Source organism: Chiloscyllium punctatum, chromosome 10, assembly GCF_047496795.1.
Source record: "Chiloscyllium punctatum isolate Juve2018m chromosome 10, sChiPun1.3, whole genome shotgun sequence".
NCBI lineage: Eukaryota > Metazoa > Chordata > Chondrichthyes > Orectolobiformes > Hemiscylliidae > Chiloscyllium > Chiloscyllium punctatum.
The window spans coordinates 25944262-25966057 of NC_092748.1; positions in this window are offsets into that span (position 1 = coordinate 25944262).

Sequence of the window (21796 nt, forward strand, 5' to 3'; positions counted from 1 at the left end):
TATGCAGTTTGGTTCACTCTATTGGGGAGATAGGTTTGTTCCATTGAAAGAAGGAATATGGTTTGATTCATTGAATTACAGATTGCAGTTTGATTCAATGATTGAATGAATGCAGTTTGTTTTATTAAATTCAAGCGTTAAGATTGTCCCATTGTATGCCTGAGAGAAGCTCAACTCATTGAATTGACAAAAGCAGCGTCTTTCATTGAATGAACGTATGCAGTTTGGTTAACTGTGCAAGGGAGATTGGCTTGTTCCATTGAAACAAGTAATATGGTTTAAATCAAGGAATACATGATTTCAGTTTGATTCAATGAATACAGTTTGTTTCTTTGAATGAAAGCGTTTAGCTTGATCCATTGAATGAATGAGAGTAACACTACTCTTCGAATTGACAAGTGCAGCATGTTTCATGATCGAACGTATGCAGTTTGGTTCACTGTATAGGGGAGACAGGTTTGTTCCATTGAAACAAGGAATATAGTTTTATTCATTGAATTACAGATTGCAGTTTCATTCAATGATTCAATGAATGCAGTTTGTTTATTGAATGAAAGCGTTAAGATTGTCCCTTTGAATGAATGAGAGTAGTTCTACTCATTGAATTGACAAGTGCAGCCTAATTCATTGAATGAACGTATGCAGTTTGGTTCACTAGAGAAGGGAGATTGGTTTGTTCCATTGAAACAAGGAATATGGTTTGATTCATTGATTTACAGATTGCAGTTTCATTCAATGATTTAATGAATGCAGTTTGTTTTAAAAGATGAAAGCGTTAAGCTTGACCCGTTGAATGAATGAGAGTAGCTCTACTCATTAAATTAACAAGTGCAGCCTGTTTCATTGAATGAACGTATGCAGTCTGTTTCACTATATAGGGGAGATTGGTTTGTTCCATTGAAACAAGGCATATGGTTTGATTCATTACATTAATAATTGCAGTTTGATTCAATGATTCAATGAATGCAGTTTGTTTGATTGAATGAAAGCGTTAAGCTTGTCCTATTGAATGAATGAGAGTCGCACTACTCTTCGAATTGACAAGTGAACCCTCTTTCATTGAATGAACGAATGCAGTTTGCTTCACTCTAGAAGGGAGTTAGTTTTGTTTCATTTCAACAAGGAATATGGTTTGATTCAATGATTCAAGAAATGCAGTTTGTTTCATTGAATGAAAGCGTTAGGCTTGTCCTATTGAATCAATGAGAGTAGCTCTCCTCTTTGAATTGAAAAGTGAAGCTTGTTTCATTGAATGAACGTATGCAGTTTGTTTCACAATATAGGGGAGATAGGTTTGTTCCATTGAAACAAGGCATATGGTTTGATTCATTAAATTAATAATTGCAGTTTGATTCAATGATTCAATGAATGCAGTTTGTTTGATTGAATGAAAGCGTTAAGCTTGTCCTATTGAATGAATGAGAGTCGCACTACTCTTCGAATTGACAAGTGCACCCTCTTTCATTGAATGAACGAATGCAGTTTGCTTCACTCAAGAAGGGAGTTAGTTTTGTTTCATTTCAACAAGGAATATGGTTTGATTCATTGAATCAATGAATGCAGTTTGATTCAATGATTCAATGAATGCAGTTTGTTTATTGAATGAAAACGTTAAGCTTGACCCATTGAATGAATGAGAGTAGCTCTACTCATTGAATTAACAAGTGCAGCCTGTTTCATTGAATGAACGTATGCAGTTTGTTTCACTATATAGGGGAGATAGGTTTGTTCCATTGAAACAAGGAATATGGCTTGATTCATTGAAATAATGAATGCAGTTTGATTCATTGAATCAATAAATGAAGTTTGATTCAATAATTCAATGAATTCAGTTTGTTTCATTGAATGAAAGCGTTAAGCTTGTCCTATTGAATGAATGAGAGTAGCTCTACTCATTGAATTGACAAGTGCAGCCTGTTTCATTGAATGAACGTATGCAGTTTGGTTCACTGTGAAAGGGAGATTGGTTTGTTTCATTGAAACAAGGATTACGGTTTAAATCAATGAATAAATGATTTCAGTTTGATTCAATGAATACAGTTTGTTTCTTTGAATTAAAGCGTTTAGCTTGATCCATTGAATGAATGAGAGTAACACTACTCTTCGAATTGACAAGTGCAGCATGTTTCACTGAACGAACACGTATGCAGTTTGGTTCACTCTATTGGGGAGATAGGTTTGTTCCATTGAAAGAATGAATATGTTTTGATTCATTGAATTACAGATTGCAGTTTGATTCAATGATTGAATGAATGCAGTTTGTTTTATTAAATTCAAGCGTTAAGATTGTCCCATTATATGAATGAGAGTAGCTCTACTTATTGAATTGACAAAAGCAGCGTCTTTCATTGAATGAACGTATGCAGTTTGGTTAACTGTGCAAGGGAGATTGGTTTGTTCCATTGAAACAAGGAATATGGTTTGATTCATTGAATCAATGAATGTAGTTTGATTCCATGATTCAATGAATGCAGTTTGTTTGATTGAATGAAAGCGTTAAGCTTGTCCTATTGAATGAGTGAGAGTAGCTCTACTCTTTGAATTGAAAATGCAGCCTGTTTCATTGAATGAACGTATGCAGTTTGGTTCACTATACAGGGGAAATTGGTTTGTTCCATTTTAAAAAGGAATATGGTTTAAATCAATTAATAATTGATTTCAGTTTGATTCAATAATTCAATGAATACAGTTTGTTTCTTTGAATGAAAGCGTTTAGCTTGATCCATTGAATGAATGAGAGTAACACTACTCTTCGAATTGACAAGTGCAGCATGATTCATGATCGAACGTATGCAGTTTGGTTCACTGTATAGGGGACATAGGTTTGTTCCATTGAAAGAAGGAATATGGTTTGATTCATTGAATTACAGATTGCAGTTTCATTCAATGCTTTAATGAATGCAGTTTGTTTTATTAGATGAAAGCGTTAAGATTGTCCATTTGAATGAATGAGAGTAGCTCTACTCATTGAATTGACCAGTGATGCTTGTTTCATTGAATGAACGTATGCAGTTTGGTTCACTATAGAAGGGAGATTGGTTTGTGCCATTGAAACAAGGAATATGGTTTAAATCAAGGAATACATGATTTCATTTTGATTCAATGATTCAAGAAATGCAGTTTGTTTCGTTGAATGAAAACGTTAAGCTTGACCCATTGAATGCTCTCCTCATTGAATTAACAAGTGCAGCCTGTTTCAATGAATGAACGTCTGCAGTTTGTTTCACTATATAGGGGAGATAGGTTTGTTCCAGTAAAACATGGAATATGGTTTGATTCATTAAATTAATAATTGCAGTTTGATTCAATGATTCAATGAATGCAGTTTGTTTCATTGAATGAAAGCGTTAAGCTTGTCCTATTGAATGAATGAGAGTCGCACTACTCTTCGAATTGACAAGTGCACCCTCTTTCATTGAATGAACGAATGCAGTTTGCTTCACTCTAGAAGGGAGTTAGTTTTGTTTCATTTCAACAAGGAATATGGTTTGATTCATTGAATCAATGAATGCAGTTTGATTCAATGATTCAATGAATGCAGTTTGTTTATTGAATGAAAACGTTAAGCTTGACCCATTGAATGAATGAGAGTAGGTCTACTCATTGAATTAACAAGTGCAGCCTGTTTCATTGAATGAACGTATGCAGTTTGTTTCACTATATAGGGGAGATAGGTTTGTTCCATTGAAACAAGGAATATGGCTTGATTCATTGAATTAATGAATGCAGTTTGATTCATTGAATCAATGAATGAAGTTTGATTCAATAATTCAATGAATTCAGTTTGTTTCGTTGAATGAAAGCATTCAGCTTGTCCTATTGAATGAATGAGAGTCGCACTACTCTTCGAATTGACAAGTGCAGCATGTTTCATGATCGAACTAGTTTGGTTCACTGTATAGGGGAGATAGGTTTGTTCCATTGAAACAAGGAATATAGTTTGATTCATTGAATTACAGATTGCAGTTTCATTCAATGATTCAATGAATGCAGTTTGTTTATTGAGTGAAAACGTTAAGCTTGATCCATTGAATGAAAGAGAGTAGCTCTACTCATTGAATTGACCAGTGCAGCCTAATTTATTGAATGAACGTATGCAGTTTGGTTCACTATGCAAGGGAGATTGGTTTGTTCCATTGAAACAAGGAATATGGTTTAATTCATTGAATCAATGATGGCAGTTTGATTCAATGATTCAAGAAATGCAGTTTGTTTCATTGAATGAAAACGTTAAGCTTGACCCATTGAATGAATGAGAGTAGCTCTACTCATTGAATTAACAAGTGCAGCCTGTTTCATTGAATGAACGTATGCAGTTTGTTTCACTATATAGGGGAGATAGGTTTGTTCCATTGAAACAAGGAATATGGCTTGATTCATTGAAATAATGAATGCAGTTTGATTCATTGAATCAATGAATGAAGTTTGATTCAATAATTCAATGAATTCAGTTTGTTTCATTGAATGAAAGCGTTAAGCTTGTCCTATTGAATGAATGAGAGTCGCACTAATCTTCGAAATGACAAGTGCACCCTCTTTCATTGAATGAACGAATGCAGTTTTCTTCACTCTAGAAGAGAGTTAGTTTTGTTTCATTTCAACAAGGAATATGGCTTGATTCAATGATTCAAGAAATGCAATTTGTTTCATTGAATGAAAGGGTTCGGCTTGTCCCATTGAATCAATGAGAGTAGCTCTACTCTTTGAATTGAAAAGTGGAGCTTGTTTCATTGAATGAACGTATGCAGTTTGTTTCACTATATAAGGGAGTTAGTTTTGTTTCATTTCAACAAGGAATATGGTTTGATTCATTGAATCAATGAATGCAGTTTGATTCAATGATTCAATGAATGCAGTTTGTTTATTGAATGAAAACGTTAAGCTTGACCCATTGAATGAATGAGAGTAGCTCTACTCATTGAATTAACAAGTGCAGCCTGTTTCATTGAATGAACGTATGCAGTTTGTTTCACTATATAGGGGAGATAGGTTTGTTCCATTGAAACAAGGAATATGGCTTGATTCATTGAAAAAATGAATGCAGTTTGATTCAATAATTCAATGAATTCAGTTTGTTTCATTGAATGAAAGCGTTAGGCTTGTCCTATTGAATGAATGAGAGTAGCTCTACTCATTGAATTAACAAGTGCAACCTGTTTCATTGAATGAACGTATGCAGTGTGTTTCACTATATAGGGGAGATAGGTTTGTTCCATTGAAACAAGGCATATGGTTTGATTCATTAAATTAATAATTGTAGTTTGATTCAATGATTCAATGAATGCAGTTTGTTTCATTGAATGAAAGCGTTAAGCTTGTCCTATTGAATAAATGAGAGTCGCACTACTCTTCGAATTGACAAGTGCACCCTCTTTCATTGAATGAACGAATGCAGTTTGCTTCACTCTAGAAGGGAGTTAGTTTTGTTTCATTTCAACAAGGAATATGGTTTGATTCAATGATTCAATGAATGCAGTTTGTTTCATTGAATGAAAGCGTTAAGCGTGTCCTATTGAATGAATGAGAGCAGCTCTACTCTTTGAATTGAAAAGTGCAGTCTGTTTGATTGAATGAACGTATGCAGTTTGTTTTACTATATAGGGGAGATAGGTTTGTTCCATTGAAACAAGGCATATGGTTTGATTCATTAAATTAATAATTGCAGTTTGATTCAATGATTCAATGAGTGCAGTTTGTTTCATTGAATGAAAGCATTCAGCTTGTCCTATTGAATGAATGAGAGTCGCACTACTCTTCGAATTGACAAGTGCAGCATGTTTCATGATCGAACGTATGCAGTTTGGTTCACCGTATAGGGGAGATAGGTTTGTTCCATTGAAACAAGGAATATAGTGTGATTCATTGAATTACAGATTGCAGTTTCATTCAATGATTCAATGAATGCAGTTTGTTTATTGAATGAAAACGTTAAGCATGATCCATTGAATGAAAGAGAGTAGCTCTACTCATTGAATTCACCAGTGCAGCCTAATTTATTGAATGAACGTATGCAGTATTGTTCACTATGCAAGGGAGATTGGTTTGTTCCATTGAAACAAGGAATATGGTTTAATTCATTGAATCAATGATGGCAGTTTGATTCAATGATTCAAGAAATGCAGTTTGTTTCATTGAATGAAAACGTTAAGCTTGATCCATTGAATGAATGAGAGTAGCTCTACTCATTGAATTAACAAGTGCGGCCTGTTTCATTGAATGAACGTATGCAGTTTGTTTCACTATATAGGGGAGATAGGTTTGTTCCATTGAAACAAGGAATATGGCTTGATTCATTGAAAAAATGAATGCAGTTTGATTCATTGAATCAATGAATGAAGTTTGATTCAATAATTCAATGAATGCAGTTTGTTTTATTAGATGAAAGCGTTAAGCTTGTCCTATTGAATGAATGAGAGTAGCTCTACTCATTGAATTGACCAGTGAAGCTTGTTTCATTGAATGAACGTATGCAGTTTGGTTCACTATAGAAGGGAGATTGGTTTGTGCCATTGAAACAAGGAATATGGTTTAAATCAAGGAATACATGATTTCATTTTGATTCAATGATTCAAGAAATGCAGTTTGTTTCGTTGAATGAAAACGTTAAGCTTGATCCATTGAATGAATGAGAGTTGCTCTACTCATTGAATTAACAAGTGCAGCATGTTTCATGATCGAATGTATGCAGTTTGGTTCACTGTATAGGGGAGACAGGTTTGTTCCATTGAAACAAAGAATATAGTTTGATTCATTAAATTACAGACTGCAGTTTCATTCAATGATTTAATGAATGCAGTTTGTTTCATGAGATGAAAGCGTTAAGATTGTCCCTCTGAATGAATGAGAGTAGCTCTACTCATTGAATTGACAAGTGCAGCCTAATTCATTGAATGAACGTATACAGTTTGGTTCACTATGCAAGGGAGATTGGTTTGTTCCATTGAAACAAGGAATATGGTTTAATTCATTGAATCAATGATTGCAGTTTGATTCAATGATTCAAGAAATGCAGTTTGTTTCATTGAATGAAAACGTTAAGCTTGACCCATTGAATGAATGAGAGTAGCTCTACTCATTGAATTGTCAAGTGCAGCCTAATTCTTTGAATGAACGTATGCAGTTTGGTTCACTATAGAAGGGAGATTGGTTTGTTCCATTGAAACAAGGAATATGGTTTGATTCATTGATTTACAGATTGCAGTTTCATTCAATGATTTCATGAATGCAGTTTGTTTTAAAAGATGAAAGCGTTAAGCTTGATCCGTTGAATGAATGAGAGTAGCTCTACTCATTGAATTAACAAGTGAAGACTGTTTCATTGAATGAACGTATGCAGTGTGTTTTACTATATAGGGGAGATAGGTTTGTTCCATTGAATCAAGGCATATGGTTTGATTCATTAAATTAATAATTGCAGTTTGATTCAATGATTCAATGAATGCAGTTTGTTTGATTGAATGAAAGCGTTAAGCTTGTCCTATTGAATGAATGAGAGTCGCACTACTCTTCGAATTGACAAGTGAACCCTCTTTCATTGAATGAACGAATGCAGTTTGCTTCACTCTAGAAGGGAGTTAGTTTTGTTTCATTTCAACAAGGAATATGGTTTGATTCAATGATTCAAGAAATGCAGTTTGTTTCATTGAATGAAAGCGTTAGGCTTGTCCTTTTGAATCAATGAGAGTAGCTCTACTCTTTGAATTGAAAAGTGCAGCTTGTTTCATTGATTGAACGTATGCAGTTTGTTTCACTATATAGGGGAGATAGGTTTGTTCCATGGAAACAAGGCATATGGTTTGATTCATTAAATTAATAATTGCAGTTTGATTCAATGATTCAATGAATGCAGTTTGTTTCATTGAATGAAAGCGTTAAGCTTGTCCTATTGAATGAATGAGAGTCGCACTACTCTTCGAATTGACAAGTGCACCCTCTTTCATTGAATGAACGAATGCAGTTTGCTTCACTCTAGAAGGGAGTTAGTTTTGTTTCATTTCAGCAAGGAATATGGTTTGACTCATTGAATCAATGAATGCAGTTTGATTCAATGATTCAATGAATGCAGTTTGTTTATTGAATGAAAACGTTAAGCTTGACCCATTGAATGAATGAGAGTAGCTCTACTCATTGAATTAACAAGTGCAGCCTGTTTCATTGAATGAACGTATGCAGTTTGTTTCACTATATAGGGGAGATTGGTTTATTCCATTGAAACAAGGAATATGGCTTGATTCATTGAATTAATTAATGCAGTTTGATTCATTGAATCAATGAATGAAGTTTGATTTAATAATTCAATGAATTCAGTTTGTTTCATTGAATGAAAGCGTTAAGCTTGTCCTATTGAATGAATGAGAGTAGCTCTACTCATTGAATTGACAAGTGCAGCCTGTTTCATTGAATGAAAGTATGCAGTTTGGTTCACTGTGAAAGGGAGATTGGTTTGTTCCATTGAAACAAGGATTACGGTTTAAATCAATGAATAAATGATTTCAGTTTGATTTAATGAATACAGTTTGTTTCTTTGAATTAAAGCGTTTAGCTTGATCCATTGAATGAATGAGAGTAACACTACTCTTCGAATTGACGAGTGCAGCATGTTTCACTGAACGAACACGTATGCAGTTTGGTTCACTCTATTGGGGAGATAGGTTTGTTCCATTGAAAGAAGGAATATGGTTTGATTCATTGAATAACAGATTGCAGTTTGATTCAATGATTGAATGAATGCAGTTTGTTTTATTAAATTCAAGCGTTAAGAGTGTCCCATTGTATGAATGAGAGTAGCTCTACTCATTGAATTGACAAAAGCAGCGTCTTTCATTGAATGAACGTATGCAGTTTGATTAACTGTGCAAGGGAGATTGGTTTGTTCCATTGAAACAAGGAATATGGTTTGATTCATTGAATCAATGAATGTAGTTTGATTCCATGATTCAATGAATGCAGTTTGTTTGATTGAATGAAAGCGTTAAGCTTGTCCTATTGAATGAGTGAGAGTAGCTCTACTCTTTGAATTGAAAAGTGCAGCCTGTTTCATTGAATGAACGTATGCAGTTTGGTTCACTATATAGGGGAGATTGGTTTGTTCCATTTTAACAAGGAATATGGTTTAAATCAATGAATAATTGATTTCAGTTTGATTCAATAATTCAATGAATACAGTTTGTTTCTTTGAATGAAAGCGTTTAGCTTGATCCATTGAATGAATGAGAGTAACACTACTCTTCGAATTGACAAGTGCAGCATGATTCATGATCGAACGTATGCAGTTTGGTTCACTGTATAGGGGAGATAGGTTTGTTCCATTGAAAGAAGGAATATGGTTTGATTCATTGAATTACAGATTGCAGTTTCATTCAATGATTTGATGAATGCAGTTTGTTTTATTAGATGAAAGCGTTAAGATTGTCCATTTGAATGAATAAGAGTAGCTCTACTCATTGAATTGACAAAAGCAGCGTGTTTCATTGAATGAACGTATGCAGTTTGGTTCACTGTGCAAGGGAGATTGGTTTGTTCCATTGAAACAAGGAATATGGTTTGATTCAGTAAATTAATAATTGCAGTTTGATTCAATGATTCAATGAATGCAGTTTGTTTGATTGAATGAAAGCGTTAAGCTTGTCCTATTGAATAAATGAGAGTAGCTCTACTCTTTGAATTGAAAAGTGCAGCCTGTTTCATTGAATGAACGTAGGCAGTTTGTTTCATTATATAGGGGAGATAGGTTTGTTCCATTGAAACAAGGCATATGGTTTGATTCACTACATTAATAATTGCAGTTTGATTCAATGATTCAATGAATGCAGTTTGTTTCATTGAATGAAAGCGTTAAGCTTGTCCTATTGAATGAATGAGAGTCGCACTACTCTTCGAATTGACAAGTGCACCCTCTTTCATTGAATGAACGAATGCAGTTTGCTTCACTCTAGAAGGGAGTTAGTTTTGTTTCATTTCAACAAGGAATATGGTTTGATTCATTGAATCAATGAATGCAGTTTGATTCAATGATTCAATGAATGCAGTTTGTTTATTGAATGAAAACGTTAAGCTTGACCCATTGAATGAATGAGAGTAGCTCTACTCATTGAATTAACAAGTGCAGCCTGTTTCATTGAATGAACGTATGCAGGTTGTTTCACTATATAGGGGAGATAGGTTTGTTCCATTGAAACAAGGAATATGGCTTGATTCATTGAATTAATGAATGCAGTTTGATTCATTGAATCAATGAATGAAGATTGATTCAATAATTCAATGAATTCAGTTTGTTGCATTGAATGAAAGCATTCAGCTTGTCCTATTGAATGAATGAGAGTCGCACTACTCTTCGAATTGACAAGTACAGCATGTTTCATGATCGAACGTATGCAGTTTGGTTCACTGTATAGGGGAGATAGGTTTGTTCCATTGAAACAAAGAATATAGTTTGATTCATTGAATTACAGATTGCAGTTTCATTCAATGATTCAATGAATGCAGTTTGTTTATTGAATGAAAACGTTAAGCTTGATCCATTGAATGAAAGAGAGTAGCTCTACTCTTTGAATTGAAAAGTGCAGCCTGTTTCATTGAATGAACGTATGCAGTTTGTTTCACTATATAGGGGAGATAGGTTTGTTCCATTGAAACAAGGCATATGGTTTGATTCATTACATTAATAATTGCAGTTTGATTCAATGATTCAATGAATGCAGTTTGTTTCATTGAATGAAAGCGTTAAGCTTGTCCTATTGAATGAATGAGAGTCGCACTACTCTTCGAATTGACAAGTGCACCCTCTTTCATTGAATGAACGAATGCAGTTTGCTTCACTCTCGAAGGGAGTTAGTTTTGTTTCATTTCAACAAGGAATATGGTTTGATTCATTGAATCAATGAATGCAGTTTGATTCAATGATTCAATGAATGCAGTTTGTTTGATTGAATGAAAGCGCTAATCTTGTCCAGTTGAATGAGTGAGAGTAGCTCTACTCTTTGAACTGAAAACTGCAGCATGTTTCATGATCGAACGTATGCAGTTTGGTTCACTGTATAGGGGAGATAGGTTTTTTCCATTGAAACAAGGAATATGGTTTGATTCATTGAATTACAGATTGCAGTTTCATTCAATGACTTAATGAATGCAGTTTGTTTTATTAGATGAAACTGTTAAGATTGTCCCTTTGAATGAATGAGAGTAGCTCTACTCATTGAATTGACCAGTGATGCTTGTTTCATTGAATGAACGTATGCAGTTTGGTTCACTATAGAAGGGAGATTGGTTTGTGCCATTGAAACAAGGAATATGGTTTAAATCAAGGAATACATGATTTCATTTTGATTCAATGATTCAAGAAATGCAGTTTGTTTCGTTGAATGAAAACGTTAAGCTTGACCCATTGAATGAATGAGAGTTGCTCTACTCATTGAATTAACAAGTGCAGCCTGCTTCAATGAATGAACGTCTGCAGTTTGTTTCACTATATAGGGGAGATAGGTTTGTTCCAGTAAAACATGGAATATGGTTTGATTCATTAAATTAATAATTGCAGTTTGATTCAATGATTCAATGAATGCAGTTTGTTTCATTGAATGAAAGCGTTAAGCTTGTCCTATTGAATGAATGAGAGTCGCACTACTCTTCGAATTGACAAGTGCACCCTCTTTCATTGAATGAACGAATGCAGTTTGCTTCACTCTAGAAGGGAGTTAGTTTTGTTTCATTTCAACAAGGAATATGGTTTGATTCATTGAATCAATGAATGCAGTTTCATTCAATGATTCAATGAATGCAGTTTGTTTCATTGAATGAAAGCGTTAAGCTTGCCCTATTGAATGAATGAGAGTAGCTCTACTCTTTGAATTGAAAAGTGCAGCCTGTTTCATTGAATGAACGTATGTAGTTTGGTTCACTATATAGGGGAGTTTGGTTTGTGCCATTGAAACAAGGAATATGGTTTAAATCAAGGAATACATGATTTCAGTTTGATTCAATGAATACAGTTTGTTTCTTTGAATGAAAGCGTTTAGCTTGATCCATTGAATGAATGAGAGTAACACTACTCTTCGAATTGACAAGTGCAGCATGTTTCATGATCGAGCGTATGCAGTTTGGTTCACTGTATAGGGGAGACAGGTTTGTTCCATTGAAACAAGGAATATGGTTTGATTCATTGAATTACAGATTGCAGTTTCATTCAATGATTTAATGAATGCAGTTTGTTTCATTAGATGAAAGCGTTAACATTGTCCCTCTGAATGAATGAGAGTAGCTCTACTCATTGAATTGACAAGTGCAGCCTAATTCATTGAATGAACGTATACAGTTTGGTTCACTATGCAAGGGAGATTGGTTTGTTCCATTGAAACAAGGCATATGGTTTGATTCATTAAATTAATAATTGCAGTTGATTCAATGATTCAATGAATGCAGTTTGTTTCATTGAATGAAAGCGTTAAGCTTGTCCTATTGAATGAATGAGAGTCGCACTACTCTTCGAATTGACAAGTGCACCCTCTTTCATTGAATGAACGAATGCAGTTTGCTTCACTCGAGAAGGGAGTTAGTTTTGTTTCATTTCAACAAGGAATATGGCTTGATTCAATGATTCAAGAAATGCAGTTTGTTTCATTGAATGAAAGCGTTAGGCTTGTCCCATTGAATCAATGAGAGTAGCTCTACTCTTTGAATTGAAAAGTGGAGCTTGTTTCATTGAATGAACGTATGCAGTTTGTTTCACTATATAGGGGAGATAGGTTTTTTCCATTGAAACAAGGCAAATGGTTTGATTCATTAAATTAATAATTGTAGTTTGATTCAATGATTCAATGAATGCAGTTTGTTTCATTGAATGAAAGCGTTAAGCTTGTCCTATTGAATGAATGAGAGTCGCACTACTCTTCGAATTGACAAGTGCACCCTCTTTCATTGAATGAACGAATGCAGTTTGCTTCACTCTAGAAGGGAGTTAATTTTGTTTCATTTCAACAAGGAATATGGTTTGATTCAATGATTCAATGAATGCAGTTTGTTTCATTGAATGAAAGCGTTAAGCGTGTCCAATTGAATGAATGAGAGCAGCTCTACTCTTTGAATTGAAAAGTGCAGTCTGTTTGATTGAATGAACGTATGCAGTTTGTTTTACTATATAGGGGAGATAGGTTTGTTCCATTGAAACAAGGCATATGGTTTGATTCATTGAATTAATAATTGCAGTTTGATTCAATGATTCAATGAGTGCAGTTTGTTTCATTGAATGAAAGCATTCAGCTTGTCCTATTGAATGAATGAGAGTCGCACTACTCTTCGAATTGACGAGTGCAGCATGTTTCATGATCGAACGTATGCAGTTTGGTTCACTGTATAGGGGAGATAGGTTTGTTCCATTGAAACAAGGAATATAGTTTGATTCATTGAATTACAGATTGCAGTTTCATTCAATGATTCAATGAATGCAGTTTGTTTATTGAATGAAAACGTTAAGCTTGATCCATTGAATGAAAGAGAGTAGCTCTACTCATTGAATTGACCAGTGCAGCCTAATTTATTGAATGAACGTATGCAGTTTGGTTCACTATGCAACGGAGATTGGTTTGTTCCATTGAAACAAGGAATATGTTTTAATTCATTGAATCAATGATGGCAGTTTGATTCAATGATTCAAGAAATGCAGTTTGTTTCATTGAATGAAAACGTTAAGCTTGACCCATTGAATGAATGAGAGTAGCTCTACTCATTGAATTAACAAGTGCAGCCTGTTTCATTGAATGAACGTATGCAGTTTGTTTCACTATATAGGGGAGATAGGTTTCTTCCATTGAAACAAGGAATATGGCTGGATTCATTGAAAAAATGAATGCAGTTTGATTCATTGAATCAATGAATGAAGTTTGATTCAATAATTCAATGAATTCAGTTTGTTTCATTGAGTGAAAGCGTTAAGCTTGTCCTATTGAATGAATGAGAGTCGCACTACTCTTCGAATTGACAAGTGCACCTTCTTTCATTGAATGAACGAATGCAGTTTGCTTCACTCTAGAAGGGAGTTAATTTTGTTTCATTTCGACAAGGAATATGGTTTGATTCAATGATTCAATGAATGCAGTTTGTTTGATTGAATGAAAGCGTTAAGCTTGTCCTATTGAATGAATGAGAGCACACTACTCATTGAATTGAAAAGTGCAGCCTGTTTCATTGAATGAACGTATGCAGTTTGTTTCACTATATAGGGGAGATAGGTTTGTTCCATTGAAACAAGGCATATGGTTTGATTCATTAAATTAATAATTGCAGTTTGATTCAATGATTCAATGAGTGCAGTTTGTTTCATTGAATGAAAGCATTCAGCTTGTCCTATTGAATGAATGAGAGTCGCACTACTCTTCGAATTGGCAAGTGCACCCTCTTTCATTGAATGAACGAATGCAGTTTGCTTCACTCTCGAAGGGAGTTAGTTTTGTTTCATTTCAACAAGGAATATGGTTTGATTCATTGAATCAATGAATGCAGTTTGATTCAATGATTCAATGAATGCAGTTTGTTTGATTGAATGAAAGCGTTAAGCTTGTCCAGTTGAATGAGTGAGAGTAGCTCTACTCTTTGAATTGAAAAGTGCAGCCTGTTTCATTGAATGAACGTATGCAGTTTGGTTCACAATAGAAGGGAGATTGGTTTGTGCCATTGAAACAAGGAATATGGTTTAAATCAAGGAATACATGATTTCATTTTGATTCAATGATTCAAGAAATGCAGTTTGTTTCGTTGAATGAAAACGTTAAGCTTGACCCATTGAATGAATGAGAGTTGCTCTACTCATTGAATTAACAAGTGCAGCCTGTTTCAATGAATGAACGTCTGCAGTTTGTTTCACTATATAGGGGAGATAGGTTTGTTCCAGTAAAACATGGAATATGGTTTGATTCATTAAATTAATAATTGCAGTTTGATTCAATGATTCAATGAATGCAGTTTGTTTCATTGAATGAAAGCGTTAAGCTTGTCCTATTGAATGAATGAGAGTCGCACTACTCTTCGAATTGACAAGTGCACCCTCTTTCATTGAATGAACGAATGCAGTTTGCTTCACTCTCGAAGGGAGTTAGTTTTGTTTCATTTCAACAAGGAATATGGTTTGGTTCATTGAATCAATGAATGCAGTTTCATTCAATGATTCAATGAATGCAGTTTGTTTCATTGAATGAAAGCGTTAAGCTTGCCCTATTGAATGAATGAGAGTAGCTCTACTCTTTGAATTGAAAAGTGCAGCCTGTTTCATTGAATGAACGTATGCAGTTTGGTTCACTATATAGGGGAGTTTGGTTTGTGCCATTGAAACAAGGAATATGGTTTAAATCAAGGAATATATGATTTCAGCTTGATTCAATGAATACAGTTTGTTTCTTTGAATGAAAGCGTTTAGCTTGATCCATTGAATGAATGAGAGTAACACTACTCTTCGAATTGACAAGTGCAGCATGTTTCATGATCGAACGTATGCAGTTTGGTTTACTGTATAGGGGAGACAGGTTTGTTCCATTGAAACAAGGAATATAGTTTGATTCATTGAATTACAGATTGCAGTTTCATTCAATGATTTAATGAATGCAGTTTGTTTCATTAGATGAAAGCGTTAAGATTGTCCCTCTGAATGAATGAGAGTAGCTCTACTCATTGAATTGACAAGTGCAGCCTAATTCATTGAATGAACGTATACAGTTTGGTTCACTATGCAAGGGAGATTGGTTTGTTCCATTGAAACAAGGAATATGGTTTAATTCATTGAATCAATGATTGAAGTTTGATTCAACGATTCAAGAAATGCAGTTTGTTTCATTGAATGAAAACGTTAAGCTTGACCCATTGAATGAATGAGAGTAGCTCTACTCATTGAATTAACAAGTGCAGCCTGTTTCATTGAATGAACGTATGCAGTGTGTTTCACTATATAGGGGAGATAGGTTTGTTCCATTGAAACAAGGCATATGGTTTGATTCATTAAATTAATAATTGCAGTTTGATTCAATGATTCAATGAATGCAGTTTGTTTCATTGAATGAAAGCGTTAAGCTTGTCCTATTGAATGAATGAGAGTCGCACTACTCTTCGAATTGACAAGTGCACCCGCTTTCATTGAATGAACGAATGCAGTTTGCTTCACTCTAGAAGGGAGTTAGTTTTGTTTCATTTCAACAAGGCATATGGCTTGATTTAATGATTCAAGAAATACAGTTTGTTTCATTGAATGAAAGCGTTAGGCTTGTCCCATATAATCAATGAGAGTAGCTCTACTCTTTGAATTGAAAAGTGGAGCTTGTTTCATTGAATGAACGTATGCAGTTTGGTTCACTGTGAAAGGGAGATTGGTTTGTTCCATTGAAACAAGGATTACGGTTTCAATCAATGAATAAATGATTTCAGTTTGATTCAATGAATACAGTTTGTTTCTTTGAATTAAAGCGTTTAGCTTGATCCATTGAATGAATGAGAGTAACACTACTCTTCGAATTGACAAGTGCAGCATGTTTCACTGAACGAACACGTATGCAGTTTGGTTCACTCTATTGGGGAGATAGGTTTGTTCCATTGAAAGAAGGAATATGGTTTGATTCATTGAATTACAGATTGCAGTTTGATTCAATGATTGAATGAATGCAGTTTGTTTTATTAAATTCAAGCGTTAAGATTGTCCCATTGTATGAATGAGAGTAGCTCTACTCATTGAATTGACAAAAGCAACGTCTTTCATTGAATGAACGTATGCAGTTTGGTTAACTGTGCAAGGGAGATTGGTTTGTTCCATTGAAACAAGTAATATGGTTTAAATCAAGGAATACATGATTTCAGTTTGATTCAATGAATACAGTTTGTTTCTTTGAATGAAAGCGTTTAGCTTGATCCATTGAATGAATGAGAGTAACACTACTCTTCGAATTGACAAGTGCAGCATGTTTCATGATCGAACGTATGCAGTTTGGTTCACTGTATAGGGGAGACAGGTTTGTTCCATTGAAACAAGGAATATAGTTTGATTCATTGAATTACAGATTGCAGTTTCATTCAATGATTCAATGAATGCAGTTTGTTTATTGAATGAAAGCGTTAAGATTGTCCCTTTGAATGAATGAGAGTAGCTCTACTCATTGAATTGACAAGTGCAGCCTAATTCATTGAATGAACGTATGCAGTTTGGTTCACTCTAGAAGGGAGTTAGTTTTGTTTCATTTCAACAAGGAATATGGCTTGATTCATTGAAACAATGAATGCAGTTTGATTCAATGATTCAATGAATGCAGTTTTTTTATTGAATGAAAACGTTAAGCTTGACCCATTGAATGAATGAGAGTAGCTCTACTCATTGAATTAACAAGTGCAGCCTGTTTCATTGAATGAACGTATGCAGTTTGTTCACTATATAGGGGAGATAGGTTTGTTCCATTGAAACAAGGAATATGGCTTGATTCATTGAATTAATGAATGCAGTTTGATTCATTGAATCAATAAGTGAAGTTTGATTCAATAATTCAATGAATTCAGTTTGTTTCATTGAATGAAAGCGTTAAGCTTGTCCTATTGAATGAATGAGAGTAGCTCTACTCATTGAATTAACAAGTGCAGCCTGTTTCATTGAATGAACGTATGCAGTGTGTTTCACTATATAGGGGAGATAGGTTTATTCCATTGAAACAAGGCATATGGTTTGATTCATTAAATTAATAATTGCAGTTTGATTCAATGATTTAATGAATGCAGTTTGTTTGATTGAATGAAAGCGTTAAGCTTGTCCTATTGAATGAATGAGAGTCGCACTACTCTTCGAATTGACAAGTGAACCCTCTTTCATTGAATGAACGAATGCAGTTTACTTCACTTAAGAAGGGAGTTCGTTTTGTTTCATTTCAACAAGGAATATGGTTTGATTCAATGATTCAAGAAATGCAGTTTGTTTCATTGAATGAAAGCGTTAGGCTTGTCCTCTTGAATCAATGAGAGTAGCTCTACTCTTTGAATTGAAAAGTGCAGCTTGTTTCATTGAATGAACGTATGCAGTTTGTTTCACTATATAGGGGAGATAGGTTTGTTCCATTGAAACAAGGCATATGGTTTGATTCATTAAATTAATAATTGCAGTTTGATGCAATGATTCAATGAATGCAGTTTGTTTCATTGAATGAAAGCGTTAAGCTTGTCCTATTGAATGAATGAGAGTCGCACTACTCTTCGAATTGACAAGTGCACCCTCTTTCATTGAATGAACGTATGCAGTTTGGTTCACTGTGAAAGGGAGATTGGTTTGTTCCATTGAAACAAGGATTACGGTTTCAATCAATGAATAAATGATTTCAGTTTGATTCAATGAATACAGTTTGTTTCTTTGAATTAAAGCGTTTAGCTTGATCCATTGAATGAATGAGAGTAACACTACTCTTCGAATTGACAAGTGCAGCATGTTTCACTGAACGAACACGTATGCAGTTTGGTTCACTCTATTGGGGAGATAGGTTTGTTCCATTGAAAGAAGGAATATGGTTTGATTCATTGAATTACAGATTGCAGTTTGATTCAATGATTGAATGAATGCAGTTTGTTATATTAAATTCAAGCGTTAAGATTGTCCCATTGTATGAATGAGAGTAGCTCTACTCATTGAATTGACAAAAGCAGCGTCTTTCATTGAATGAACGTATGCAGTTTGGTTAACTGTGCAAGGGAGATTGGTTTGTTCCATTGAAACAAGGATTTTGGTTTGATTCATTGAATCAATGAATGTAGTTTGATTCCATGATTCAATGAATGCAGTTTGTTTGATTGAATGAAAGCGTTAAGCTTGACCTATTGAATGAGTGAGAGTAGCTCTACTCTTTGAATTGAAAAGTGCAGCCTGTTTCATTGAATGAACGTATGCAGTTTGGTTCACTATATAGGGGAGATTGGTTTGTTCCATTTTAAAAAGGAATATGGTTTAAATCAATGAATAATTGATTTCAGTTTGATTCAATAATTCAATGAATACAGTTTGTTTCTTTGAATGAAAGCGTTTAGCTTGATCCATTGAATGAATGAGAGTAACACTACTCTTCGAATTGACAAGTGCAGCATGATTCATGATCGAACGTATGCAGTTTGGTTCACTGTATAGGGGAGATAGGTTTGTTCCATTGAAAGAAGGAATATGGTTTGATTCATTGAATTACAGATTGCAGTTTCATTCAATGATTTAATGAATGCAGTTTGTTTTATTAGATGAAAGTGTTAAGATTGTCCATTTGAATGAATGAGAGTAGCTCTACTCATTGAATTGACAAAAGCAGCGTGTTTCATTGAATGAACGTATGCAGTTTGGTTCACTGTGCAAGGGAGATTGGTTTGTTCAATTGAAACAAGGAATATGGTTTGATTCAGTAAATTAATAATTGCAGTTTGATTCAATGATTCAATGAATGCAGTTTGTTTGATTGAATGAAAGCGTTAAGCTTGTCCTATTGAATGAATGAGAGTAGCTCTACTCTTTGAATTGAAAAGTGCAGCCTGTTTCATTGAATGAACGTATGCAGTTTGTTTCACTATATAGGGGAGATAGGTTTGTTCCATTGAAACAAGGCATATGGTTTGATTCATTACATTAATAATTGCAGTTTGATTCAATGATTCAATGAATGCAGTTTGTTTCATTGAATGAAAGCGTTAAGCTTGTCCTATTGAATGAATGAGAGTCGCACTACTCTTCGAATTGACAAGTGCACCCTCTTTCATTGAATGAACGAATGCAGTTTGTTTCACTATATAGGGGAGATAGGTTTGTTCCATTGAAACAAGGAATATGGTTTGATTCATTGAATTAATGAATGCAGTTTGATTCATTGAATCAATGAATGAAGTTTGATTCAATAATTCAGTGAATTCAGTTGGTGCATTGAATGAAAGCGTTAAGCTTGTCCTATTGAATGAATGAGAGTCGCACTACTCTTCGAATTGACAAGTGCACCCTCTTTCATTGAATGAACGAATGCAGTTTGCTTCACTCTAGAAGGGAGTTAGTTTTGTTTCATTTCAACAAGAAATATAGTTTGATTCATTGAATCAATGAATGCAGTTTGATTCAATGATTCAATGAATGCAGTTTGTTTATTGAATGAAAACGTTAAGCTTGACCCATTGAATGAATGAGAGTAGCTCTACTCATTGAATTAACAAGTGCAGCCTGTTTCATTGAATGAACGTATGCAGTTTGTTTCACTATATAGGGGAGATAGGTTTGTTCCATTGAAACAAGGAATATGGCTTGATTCATTGAATTAATGAATGCAGTTTGATTCATTGAATCAATGAATGAAGTTTGATTCAATAATTCAATTCAGCTTGTTCTATTGAATGAATGAGAGTCGCACTACTCTTCGAATTGACAAGTGCAGCATGTTTCATGATCGAACGTATGCAGTTTGGTTCACTGTATAGGGGAGATAGGTTTGTTCCATTGAAACAAGGAATATAGTTTGATTCATTGAATTACAGATTGCAGTTTCATTCAATGATTCAATGAATGCACTTTGTTTTTTGAGTGAAAACGTTAAGCTTGATCCATTGAATGAAAGAGAGTAGCTCTACTCATTGAATTGACCAGTGCAGCCTAATTTATTGAATGAACGTATGCAGTTTGGTTCACTATGCAAGGGAGATTGGTTTGTTCCATTGAAACAAGGAATATGGTTTAATTCATTGAATCAATGATGGCAGTTTGATTCAATGATTCAAGAAATGCAGTTTGTTTCATTGAATGAAAACGTTAAGCTTGACCCATTGAATGAATGAGAGTAGCTCTACTCATTGAATTAACAAGTGCAGCCTGTTTCATTGAATGAACGTATGCAGTTTGTTTCACTATATAGGGGAGATAGGTTTGTTCCATTGAAACAAGGAATATGGCTTGATTCATTGAATTAATGAATGCAGTTTGATTCATTGAATCAATGAATGAAGTCTGAGTCAATAATTCAATGAATTCAGTTTGTTTCATTGAATGAAAGCGTTAAGCTTGTCCCATTGAATGAATGAGAGTAGCTCTACTCATTGAATTGACAAGTGCAGCCTGTTTCATTGAATGAACGTATGCAGTTTGGTTCACTGTGAAAGGGAGATTGGTTTGTTCCATTGAAACAAGGATTACGGTTTCAATCAATGAATAAATGATTTCAGTTTGATTCAATGAATACAGTTTGTTTCTTTGAATTAAAGCGTTTAGCTTGATCCATTGAATGAATGAGAGTAACACTACTCTTCGAATTGACAAGTGCAGCATGTTTCACTGAACGAACACGTATGCAGTTTGGTTCACTCTATTGGGGAGATAGGTTTGTTCCATTGAAACAAGGAATATAGTTTGATTCATTGAATTACAGATTGCAGTTTCATTCAATGATTCAATGAATGCACTTTGTTTTTTGAGTGAAAACGTTAAGCTTGATCCATTGAATGAAAGAGAGTAGCTCTACTCATTGAATTGACCAGTGCAGCCTAATTTATTGAATGAACGTATGCAGTTTGGTTCACTATGCAAGGGAGATTGGTTTGTTCCATTGAAACAAGGAATATGGTTTAATTCATTGAATCAATGATGGCAGTTTGATTCAATGATTCAAGAAATGCAGTTTGTTTCATTGAATGAAAACGTTAAGCTTGACCCATTGAATGAATGAGAGTAGCTCTACTCATTGAATTAACAAGTGCAGCCTGTTTCATTGAATGAACGTATGCAGTTTGTTTCACTATATAGGGGAGATAGGTTTGTTCCATTGAAACAAGGAATATGGCTTGATTC